Source organism: Podarcis liolepis (genome assembly GCF_965112155.1).
Source record: "Podarcis liolepis genome assembly, chromosome: 1".
Classification (NCBI taxonomy): domain Eukaryota; kingdom Metazoa; phylum Chordata; class Lepidosauria; order Squamata; family Lacertidae; genus Podarcis; species Podarcis liolepis.
Window position 1 is genome coordinate 94,940,280 of NC_139554.1, and position 12,004 is coordinate 94,952,283.

The following is a 12,004-nucleotide window of genomic DNA, read 5'->3' on the forward strand; positions in this document are numbered from 1 at the left end:
GCTTCCCTGATCCTCTCCTTAGCCTATTCCTAAGTCTCTTGCTATTCCACTCTAACTGAGGAGCTCCAACAGGTACTTTCCCTGACCAGTATTTACACCAGCCAAGCTTTTACACCCAAACGTAAACCTTGGATGAAATTTCATCCTCTTATTGGTCTATAATTATGAGCCAATAAGAAGAGGATTTCAGCATAGCATTCTTCTGATCTTTCCCTCTGACTCTCCAGAGCAGATTTCAGAGCGGTGCAGGGAAAGGGGGAGAGCCCTGTTGCACTAGCGAAAACCCTTGCACTGGCTTCTGCTAGTGCAATGGGTTAGTTAGTTGAATCTGGGTTATGATGTCCACTAACTGGCCAGCTAAAGCTGACCACCCCTTTGATTCCAAACATAAAGCCAGAGATCTTCCCATTTGTTGAATTATAGATAAATTATGCTGAGGAACAGTGCAACTGAAACAATAAACATGAAGGGTGACTAATATTGGGCTTAGGCCCTACAAATATTTGGATTCTTTCTGATTCAAATGCAAACCTATTTTGAAATAACATTTAAAAATAAATAGCCCTTTAGTTAGCTGGGAAAAGAGACCTGTCTAACAGTGAGCAGCATAGCGTGACTGGCAAGAATCATGTTTAAAAGCATGGGCATTCTATGCCCATGCACTGACTTGAAAAGCTTACGTGACAAGTTTCATCTAAATTTGTGATGGTTTTACAGAGTATGAATCATAATGCAAAGCATTATAGACAGCTGTGGGGAGAAAGAAAAGCTGACCTTATAAATATAAACCAGATGTAATTTACAAAGACAGTACAGCATAATAAAGATTTTAACAACATGCACCAATCTTCAATGTAATGAATATGTATATATAGTGTATCATTGCATCATAGCACACAGTGTGTTTGCATATGTGCAAGCATTGATTAAATTGATAGGAGGTTGGTTTAAGCTCAGTTAGCACAGTGCAATGATTGCTGAAGCCTGACTTAGCCCCACATCTCCACAGGTTGCATGGTTGCCGAAGCCCCACACCAAAGAATGTGCCACAGTTTCCCTGCCACTCAGCTTCATTGGCTTATATGATGTGAATAAACCTTTAGCATCACAATTTTAAGACTAAGTATTACCATAAGAACATAAGGAAGAGATGTGACTTGCCAAGAAAATGTACAGCCTTCAGACAGACAAAATGAAACATTTGTTTACTGGACTGCATATAAATTAATTTAAGGAATCCACTGTCTGTAAGATGTAGTAATGGTCACTACCCAAGATTGATTTTAAAATGATTTGACTGATTGATGTTACCAACAATAACGTTCAGATGCAGTAGTACCAGAACCTGATTTTGGGCTCCTCAACACAAACTAGGGGCAGGGGTAGCCAATATTGTACCCTCCAGGTGTTGTTGGATTACAATGTTAGGATTGCTTTATAATGAAAAGAGGATAACAAATTTAATAAATGAAGAAAATGCAACCCCCATTATTCCTTCCTATAGGTCATATTGGCTGGGGCTGATGGGAATTGTAGTTCAACAACTTCTGACAGGCATTGTGTTGGCTACCCATGCTAAGAAAATCATTATCATCAGGCCCTATCTGTGAATTTCAGAGAGGCAATTGCCTGGCTGCTGCTAAAGACAGAATACTGGACTGCATCAGGCCGTTTGGCCTGATTCAAAAAGACAGTTCTCAGAAAATCAGCAATGATTTGTTTTCTCAACTAGAAAATTGAGGGTTTCTTTATGGATGCTGTGCTTTTCTACCTGAGGTCCTGCTCATTTTGCGCAGCTCAGGCTTATAGGGGAACTTGTGAAGAAATGACAGTTTGGTGACAGTATGACAAATGAGGGTCACCACCTCTAAAATTGTGTTCACTGTTAACGATAAACATCAAGAGGCACAGGGCTACTGTATGTCTAGCCTCATAGGTACCCCTGCTCAAAAGGCTTCTATCAAAAATCAAAAACAATATGCAACAAAATGAAAAGGAATCAATCTTTCCAATCTTTTTGTTCTCTCAGGTATAGAAGTCCATAATATACAAAACAAAACCAACACATTTTCAGTAGGGAATATTGTGGGCTAGCTTATCTCCTGAGTTACATCTGTATGGCTGAAGAGAATAGGACTGCACTGGAAAAGACAGTTATACAAACATATAACTATGACAGTTTGTTGTAAAATTATCTGAAAGTATTACAAAAGTACCTATCCTAGGTCACAGCCCACCTTGCTATAAATAGCTCAAAGTATTGAAAAATGCCTCAAAGATCTTAATACCTGGGCAGGTTTGTGCAGAAAGAGATAATCCTTGAGGTACTTTTAGTCCTAAATTCTTAAAGTTAAAACCAACACTTTAAACTGAGCCCATAAATTGACTGGGAGCCAATGAAGCTGTTTCAAGACTTGGAAATGTTTTCCATATGCCCGGTTCTAGTTAGTAACCCTAGCTGTCACATTTTGTATTAACTATAGTTTCTAATTTTATACAATTCTTCAAGGGCACCCCTATGGAAAGCACTTTGCAGTAGTCCTGGAGGGATGTTACCAGAGTGAGAATCACTGTGGCTAGACCATCTCTATATTAAGCTGGTGAAAGGCGCTCTGTGTCACCAAACCACTAGTTACGGTCAGGTCTAAAGCCACCCCCAACCTATGAACCTGGTCCTTAAGGGGCAATACAACCCCATGCAGAACAGGCTACACAGCATCTCCCAAAACATACAAACCACCTACCAATAGCATCTCCGTCTTATCGAGATTGAGCTTCAGCTTACTGGCCCTCATCCAATCCATTACTGATCTCAGACATCGGTTCAGCACTTCGACAGCATCACCTGAATTTGATGAAAAGGAGAAATAGAGTTGAGTGTCATCAGCAAACTGATGACACCACACCCCAAATCCCCAGATGACCCCATTCAGCAGTGGCAAGTAGAAGTTGAACAGCATGGGAGACAGAATATAGCTCTGAAGAAGCCCATAGCATAGCTGTCTTGGGACAGAGCAGTAGTCCCCCAGCATTGCTTCTGGAACCGACTGTCCAGGAATGAAAGGAACCAAAGGAACCAGTGAAGCAGTGCCCCCAGTTCCAACCTCAGGTAACAAGTCCATAAGGATACAATGACTAAAGGTATGTATCAAAAGCATCCAAGAAAACTAAGAGAATTAAAAGAAGCACATTTGCCTTGCCTTTCTCCCAACATGTCATCCATCAGTGTGACTAATGCTATTTCAGTGCCAAAACTGAGCTGGACACTTGGCTGAAATGGATCTAGATCATCCATGTCATCCAAAAGTGTTTTTAGCAACCATTCACTCAGACAACTTGCCCCCAAAGAGTATCTTTGCAATTGGCTCATAGTTGGAATAGTTTTCATGGTCAAAAGATGCTTTGATAAGGAGAGGCCTTATGACTGTCTCTTTGAAAGTGGCCGGGGCCATTCTGATCAAAAAGACTCAGAAATAAACTGAATTTAGCATTATTATTTATATAATTTATGGGGGGGGGAATAAAGTTTTAATAACTTTGATGAACATGTTCAAAAAAGCTTTTAACTCTGTCATTTGCCTATTATATAAGATGTAAAAATGTCCCTGAAAAATAGGAAATACTTATTATATCTTTTAAAACCCCCCACTAATTTTAGAGTTCCTGTGCAGACAGCAACAACCAACAAACATCAACTTGAAGGCTCAACACTCCTTTCTTTCTGAAACATACCAAAAAACCACCAAATCTTTTAAAAGGCAAGATTTTAAATTTCATTACTGAAGACAGCAAAACAGAGATACCCAAAAGTACACTTCTGGAATCCAAAGTTTCCAATTTATATTTAGTGCCTTCTTAGAAAACACTATGCTTGCTCATTCACACTTCATGCACATTTGGTCTTGTCAAATGGTACACACATAATCTATCCCGAAATCTAAATAGGTGAGAATGTAGCTCAAGTGATGTGCTCTGCCATTCACAAAAAAATGATTATGACTTGTGATTTTTATGCCTTATTTGACACCCTCTTTCTTTTTTCTAAATACTTAAAAGGTTGTTTCACAGCATGGGAAAATGTGTAGTGATGTGACACGAATTGTTTTGCCAAGAATAATCATGTATTCTGGACGGGGGGGGGGGGGGAGAGACTCACGGTAGCATTATGTGAACCTGTCATATGAGTGTGGCTGCATTTGTTAGTGAATGCATCAGTAAGCAGTGCCAACCAGGATCACAAGAGCATTACTTTTCCCAAGTTCAGATGTTATCTGGAGAGCATCTTAGAAATCAGTAGAAATTCTAACACTGGCTTATCTGTGATCATGAAGTGCCTTAGTATCCCTATTTTTTTCTAACTATAGCCTGCTGTACAATGAGCTATTCTAATGCTATGTTGCATCTAGGATGCCACAGGAAATAATATTTGGAATTAGGTTTATTGTACGGATTGCCCAAAACACAAGGACAATCTCCATGCCACACATTTCTGGTCACTGCTATCTCTAATATAGCAACAGTCCATCTGCTCAGGTAATTCAGATTGTATGCAACACTTATACATTATGGACACTGCTTGGCACATCCATAAGTCTTTCTTAAAACATCCTATGTGACAGCCATAATATCTTTGTTGTATTTGATAATAAAGTTATCAATGGTATGTGGTGTGTAGATGTTTTAAAGGAGATTGGCTATAACGATCACCTCTCCTATGACTCACTGAATGGGATTTGTGTTTGTGCTTTTATTTCACCAGCTGAGTTTTGCAGGGGTGGGAGGAACAACGCTCAGATCCATTCCTGTTTGTTAACTGTCTAATAAACCAACTGTTCAACAGTTCTGCAGAAGTCTGCTGGGGTGCATGGTTAACAGGGAGGCGTGAAATCATTTGAGCAGATGCACAAAGCACCCACGTAAGACTACCACATGGTGTCAAGAGTTGGGCCTATTCCACACTGGTATCTGAGCAGTGTGGTTATGGCAGAAAGAGTGCCTTTAGGAAAGTTGCTGCTTCCAGGCAGCACGGCCAGCAAGAGGAAGCAGAAGCAAGGCATTGACGTTTACAGCATTGTTTGTGGTGTAGATTCAAAAGATGAAAGATTCCATACTGTTTCTGTTTCTGCATGTGGTTGGAGAAGAAGCTGGGGAGGTTTTCAAGAGTTCCCAACCTTTTACTGAGAGGCTGACTAGCAGAATACCACAATTGTTACTATGCTCCAAAAAAGAACGTGACAAGTACTTAACCAGAGCTGGAACAGAAGAGGAAAATAATTGATCCCCATGTTACATAATTAAAGCTGCTTTACAAACTTGTGATTTGGAGGCATGGGTGACTCACTCATTAGATATTGTATTATTTATGGTATTAGATCAGACCAGATGAGGGCTGGCAGGCTGACAGGCTGTTGTCATTTATGGAGCTGAAGAAGAAGAGGCATAGCAGTTGCAAGCTCTTGGAGCTGCAGAGAGGAAAATACATGCGGTGCTCAAGAGAAAAGGAAAGTTATAGGAATACAAAAAGTAAGGAAGTTTCCTGCAAACTCCAGCACAAACAGAAAGAGCAGACCCAGGAATTGCCAGGCGCATGGAGCTGTTTGCTTTTATTGCTGCGGAAAACATCACTTTGCAAGACCGTGCAGGGCTAAGCAAACAACTGAGCTTCAGGATATGGACCTGAATGCTCTGTTTGTAAATACTGTATTTGCAAGCCAGAGAGCAGAGCAGAAGGCATCTACTGACTCCTGGCATGCTAAGGTTATTGTTCTGGAAAGCCCAGTTCTTTCGAGCTTGGCACTGGCGCAAAAGCTAACACTCTTCCAGAGGACATAGATTAATTATTGCAAAGAAAGGTGCAAAACAAAACAAAACAAAACCCTCCCAAAAGTTGTCACTTTGATTTTGTTTAGGGGTGCCAATAATCATATCCAGAGGTGTGTTTACAGCTCTATGCGAGAAAGGTGCACTTGAGGAAGATACTACATTCTTGATCACTGCTAAAGGAGATCCATCACTCCAGGGTTATGCTGAATGTGTGATGCGACTTGGCCAGGCATGTGCATAAAATCTCATGTCAGCAACCCACAATTAAAGATGATTTCTTTACTGCATATTTTGATGTATTTGCAGGGCTGGAATTCTTTCAGTAAAAAAAAAACCCAACAGTCTGCCTCCAGAACATTCATAGAAAAATGTGAATACTGCAAAGACTTCTGTTACTCAGAGACCAATGGAAATATTCACTTTGATGCTCCTATTTAGATACTAATTAACTCCAGGAAATGTTACTATGAGCATCATCCAGCACACACCTTCCCCAGGTGGTTGGATTTCCATTGCTTGGCAAACAATTCCACCTTTATTCTTTCAGAACACTTTAGAAAGTTGACTGCTCTCTAGTGGAAAAATTATATTGTGATGTCTGATGACAGCTTATTACCTGTATTCGTTGTCATTTAATGTCCCTTCTATCTAGGCCTGTCCTTAACAAGACTGCCTTTTGTGTAAGAGTTAATGCCTGATAGGAAGTTTCTTTCATATAACTTTCAGTCCCCACTTTGTGCAGCCAGGAAGCTATTCTACACTATTCTTTTCCAAGATGTTCCAATCAAGGGGTCACTGTGAGAGTCAGACTTGTTTAGCTTCTGCGAGACACCTCCCCCCCCCCCTCATTACCCTGCCTTTACACTGTGTTTGTTATTTTCTTTGGGACTAGTCAGGAAGCAAAAAGCCAGTGTCGTCTGAGGATAAAACTTTCTGGACATGATTCAACTAATGAGTTCTATCAACAGAAGTCGCAAAGAAGGACTTAACCTTTGTAAAGGGACTTTCCCCTCTTCCTCTCATGCATCATACTGCTCAAAAACATGTCCTTCTCAACAATGGAGAGCAGCATCTCCCACACAGGGGAAGCACTGTCTCCTTATGCAGTTAGTTCTTGGCTGGCAATGGCTCTCCCCCACCCACACTCCAACAATTACCACTGTTGCCCAAACATGCATGAGCACTTTTGCCTTACTCGATCACAACCTAGACACATTTTCAGGATGGATATAAAATATCCATAAACTGTTTTACTTGAATGATAAGGCATCACTCTCCTCCTGTTCCCATTCCTGTTCCCTTCTCTAGCTCTCTACTGAACTACCATATTTACTGAACTTATTTAAGTAGAGTTGATTCCTATAATTCTGAACATCACCCCCTGCACACACACATAGCTCCCTTAGAAACCAATACATATTTTGACTAGCAGCAGCAGGAAGTTGGCCATCATCACTCAGGGAGAGCAATAAAAGGCAAAAATTGAACTCCACCATGATGAAATATCTCCACAACTGAACTATGCCATTAAATCATCAGGAGGATATTAAGGTCTGTCAAGAGCTATTTTGAGTAGCACTGTATAGCTTCCATTCCTGATATACTATACATCTTTCCCAGTTGCAAGAGGAATTCTGAATTCCTTTATCATCTGATAGCAAGAAGTGCCTTAGGACAACTTTTTTTTTTTAATGACGCATTGTGCAATAAGATTTCCTGCTTGTTCATGGCAGTAGAGTCAGAAGAATAAAAGGAAATCAAATTGCTCATACATTTCTTATTCTTTTTCTTTTCTAAACTTCTTTACTAAATATAATAAAAAGTGATTTTCACTGTTGCTCTGAAGTTGATGGACCACAATGGAATAAGTAACTCTACAATTTCCCTCTTCAAGAGGGAGAAGCTGGAATCATATGTTCTAGAGCTGTGGACCAGATTCATCTGAATACCAAGCTGAACTGTATCAATTAATGAAGATTCAGGATCTCTCTAAAGCAGCTCAAACCAAAACAGGAGCCTGATGGGGATGGGGAGGGAGACCTCTTTTGTGACTGACAAGTCTAGCTTCGAATCAGAAGGCCTGATTTAAGAAGGCTCTCCAATTACATTGCCTTGATGGAGGGATGCTGTGGTAATGTACCATGCTCTTTGTATCTCTGCTAGCGCTGCTTGCTTGAAAAGTGCTTGACCTTCATGTCATGCTGCTTCTGGAGTTATTTCCTCCTGCCCCATTTATCATAAATCCCTATCCTATGGACCCATCCTTCTTAACTTTTCTAGGAGGACTTCTATGATATATAATATTTTCATAGTGAAATACCCTAATTGCCTGCAAAACTACAGTGAGGGAAGTTAATCCCTGTTAAAAGAAATGTAAACACAAGAGTATGTTAAAATGTCATTGGTGAAAACAAAAGTAAGCAATTTGTTCTATACTTATAAAACCATGCCACATTTTATTAACATCCTTTTATTAATCAAAATATGAAAACTATTTAAAGATTTTTTCCCCTGCATGGAATACTGTACACCACATGTTTTAACTTTATATTTCGCTCTTCTTGTTGTTGTTGTTCTTCTTCTTCTTCTATCTTGAGTGCCTAATAAAGGGCTTTGTTTTAATTGTGTCCTTTCCTTCAGCAATGGATACTGAAGATGATCTGTATTTTTGAAAAATCTGCCACTTAGTATTCCCAAATCCAACTACAAATGGCAAGCCCAGACATAATAGACATGTTTTAGAAATGCCTTTAGCTAAAGATGCAATGTTAATATTATAATGTTTCATTGTGTGCCCTCAGGCCTTGGGATTGGACAACTATAAATCTAAATATTTATATTTTTATATAAAAGTAAACAAATCCCTCTTCAATATGCACCTTTCCAACTTATTCCCCATATGCATTAATGTTAAAATACTAAGACATCATGAATCTGTGTTTTTCTGTAGAGTAACACACCTCATTTTACCTTAGATTCCTAGGACTCTGAAAATGTTTTTAAAACAATGTGGTGTCCTACATAACAAATGAAGTCACATTGATTTCAGTGGGGTGTAATGAAGCATTCAAATTGTACTGGATTGTAATATAGTTTGGTTATAATAAATCTTGAGGTACTGAGGAAATTTTAGGAAGCAAAATTAATACAGCTGTCTGTTTTAAACTCCAGTCAAACCTGATACAGAGTACCAGGTGTAGCACAGTTTCAGCACACAACCTTTGAAGAGACCAATTAACTTACAATATTCTGTTACACACTGTAATTTGCTTGTAAACCAGAGCTGAATGCAGATAGTACAACTGTCTTGGGAACAGGATAAAGAGCCCCCTGTTAGTTTGACCCAATTAAATCAAATGTTTGCACTCTGTGATATCTCCAATTATAATGTATTTTCACACTATCTCCATTAATATATCATGAATTCTTGTAACTACTATACTAGTAGCAATAATTGCCAGTGCTAAAGATTTACTATGCTATAGATCCCAATCTATATAGATTTATATTGATCACAAAAGGTACAGTGATGTTCCACAATAAACATACCATTGTGGGTAACATGTTTTGTTAACCTTTAGTTCAGTGTTTCCCAACCTTTTTTGGGCAAAGGCACACTTGTTTCATGAAAAAAATCTCGAGGCACACCACCATTACAGCCCCGTGACGTCAGCGCGCAGCGTCACGCCGGGAAGGACGCACGAAAGTGTAAGTTTCAATTTTTTCCCCTCCCCCTTGCCTTCCTTCTGTGCCAACTGCCAAAAAGCCAAGAATCGCGGGACCGCCGGTGGAGGGGGGGAGGGCGAGCGGAGGCAGCGGCGAGCCCCGTTCCTCCCCATCCGCCCCATTCCGTGCAAGGAGCGCGAACAGGTGTGAGAAGGGGGTCAAACCTGCGGGTCGGCGCCGGGGAACCTCCAAGCTTTGGGGGTGGGGGGGAGGAGGCAGCAAAGCGAGGCAGGAAGGAGAGCGCGGCTTGGCGAAGTACTTGGCGGCGAAGGCCAGCAGGTCCGGCGGCCGGTGCCGCAGCACCTCCACCGTGTAGCCCTGCAGCAGCTCAGTCAGAGCCGGCGGGATCTCGATGCTCATCTTGTAGCCGAGGCGCGCGGGAGACTCAACGGACGGGCCCGGGAGAGAGAGAGAGAGAGAGAGAGAGAGAGAGAGAGAGAGAGAGAGACATGACGGAGAGAGAGCGGGAGTCCGCCGCCGCCGCCGCTACAACTACTGTCGCGGTTGGTCGTGGTCGCCGCCGCCGCCCACCTCTATCTCTCCCCCTCAGCTTTCTACACGGGCCTGGAGCCGGAGGTGGGGGGTGGCCGCCGCCGCTTTCTCCGCTTCCACGTCCTGCGTCCTCCTCCTCGAGCCCTCCATCAGCCCTGAGGGAACCGTCGCGCTCGCGCCGCCGCTCTCTGACACGCGAGAAAGAGAAAGGAACGGAGCGGCGGGGTAGTCGGGGGAAGGAGGGGCCGGAACGGAAACACGAGGCGAGCTGCGCATGCCCAGCAGGAAGTGGCGGAGAGCGCCACAGAGAGAGAGAGAGAGAAGCAAGGGAGGGCGGGGAGTGGGCAGGAACACGCTTCATGCGTCACAATAACGGACAAGAGGCGCTTGAGGGATAGATTAGGACCTAATTTGAGTTTTACCCAAAAAAAAATCTTTTTAATTTTTCCCACGGCACACCAGGCAACATCTCGCGGCACACTAGTGTGCTGCGGAACAGTGGTTGGGAAACACTGCTTTAGTTGACATACTCGCAAAGTCAACTAATGTTTTAGTAGTGTGTCCCACTCCAGACCTATGAAACCTGAATGTTCTTTTGTTATTCAGCTATATGATGCTATCTACACACTATTTATTTAGTAAGTTGCACAAACACGCTACTCTAAACAGATACAACATATTATTGAAATAACACAGCAGACTGAAAATTTCAAATAGAAATTTGCTATGTTTTTTTTTTTAAATTCTCAATCCAATGCATAGTTGTAGAATTATATTACTGACAAACAGTACTGCTTAAAAAATTAAAACTTAAGCATTCCTCTGTTTTAAATTTTCTGTGTTGTGTGGATTTATATGTATCATGTTCTTAAGGGTGATAGGGGAGAAAAGAAGCAGTACTACTAAGAGTTTACCCCAGACACGACTTTGAATTTACCCCACAAATGACAATCTGCTGACATTGTCAGCCTCCAAATAAACAGACTTCCTTCCTTGGAAGTCAGCTACAGTTAAGGCAATGTTTTTGCTCTTCATGGGTGGCTCTAACTGATCAAACAGTCTGGCTTCTCCAATAAGCTGCTGTTCCCTAACTTCAAAAGAACAGGGATGGTACTGTGTGCCTGCATGCACCTTATTGTATTGCCTACTATAAATTTTTCATTCATAGCATTTGCCATGGTGAGGAACTATATGGAAATCAAACCATTCACTGCACAAAATCAACACACCAAGAAACAAGAGAGGCTCTTAGATGCTGGAGTGATGGGACTACATAAAACACTTGCAAGCAACAGTAAAGAGAATTGAGTGTAATAGAAAATATACTCCACAAACAAAAGGATGATTGGTCTAGTAGCCAGCTCCCATAGTTCACATAAGTTGAGTATGCCGTTAACAGAAGCCTTACTCAGGCATGTACCCTTTTCAAGTGGTGACTGCCAAATGCATAAACTAGCCAGTAGGAACGTACGACACTAGCTTTGCTCCTTTGATGATATTGTGCTCCACAGCAGTACTCTCAAGCCAACACTTCATGCCACATATGAATGATTAATAATGACCTCTGCATCCGTATTTAGTAGGATTCCCAGTACAACCAACATTTACTCATGCACAACTAATTACTGCATTTTGTATACAAGAACAAGATCTAGAGTACATAAAAAGTTTCTTCCACACTTCTTATAGTTTTTTTTTTGGGGGGGGGGAGTTGATAAATGATTGAAAACAGAGTTTTGACTGTAGCCTCACTGAAACTATGGATCCAGTTACAGATAGGTAGCCGTGTTGGTCTGCCATAGTCAAAATAAAAACTTCTCACTATATAGAAGGATCTGGCAACTTCTGTTTCAGTGTATCTGAAGAAGTGTGCATGCACACGAAAGCTCATACCAAGAACTAACTTAGTTGGTCTTTAAGGTGCTACTGGAAGGAATTTTTTTATTTTGAAACTATGGAGTTA

At 41.2% G+C, this 12,004-nt stretch overlaps 1 protein-coding gene across 3 annotated transcripts in view; it reads right to left on the reverse strand.

The window, feature by feature from the left end:
* DPP10 (dipeptidyl peptidase like 10) overlaps positions 1 to 12,004 on the reverse strand; it is a 559,151-nt gene that overhangs the window by 118,321 nt on the left and 428,826 nt on the right. The gene's annotated exons all lie outside the window — the stretch shown is intronic.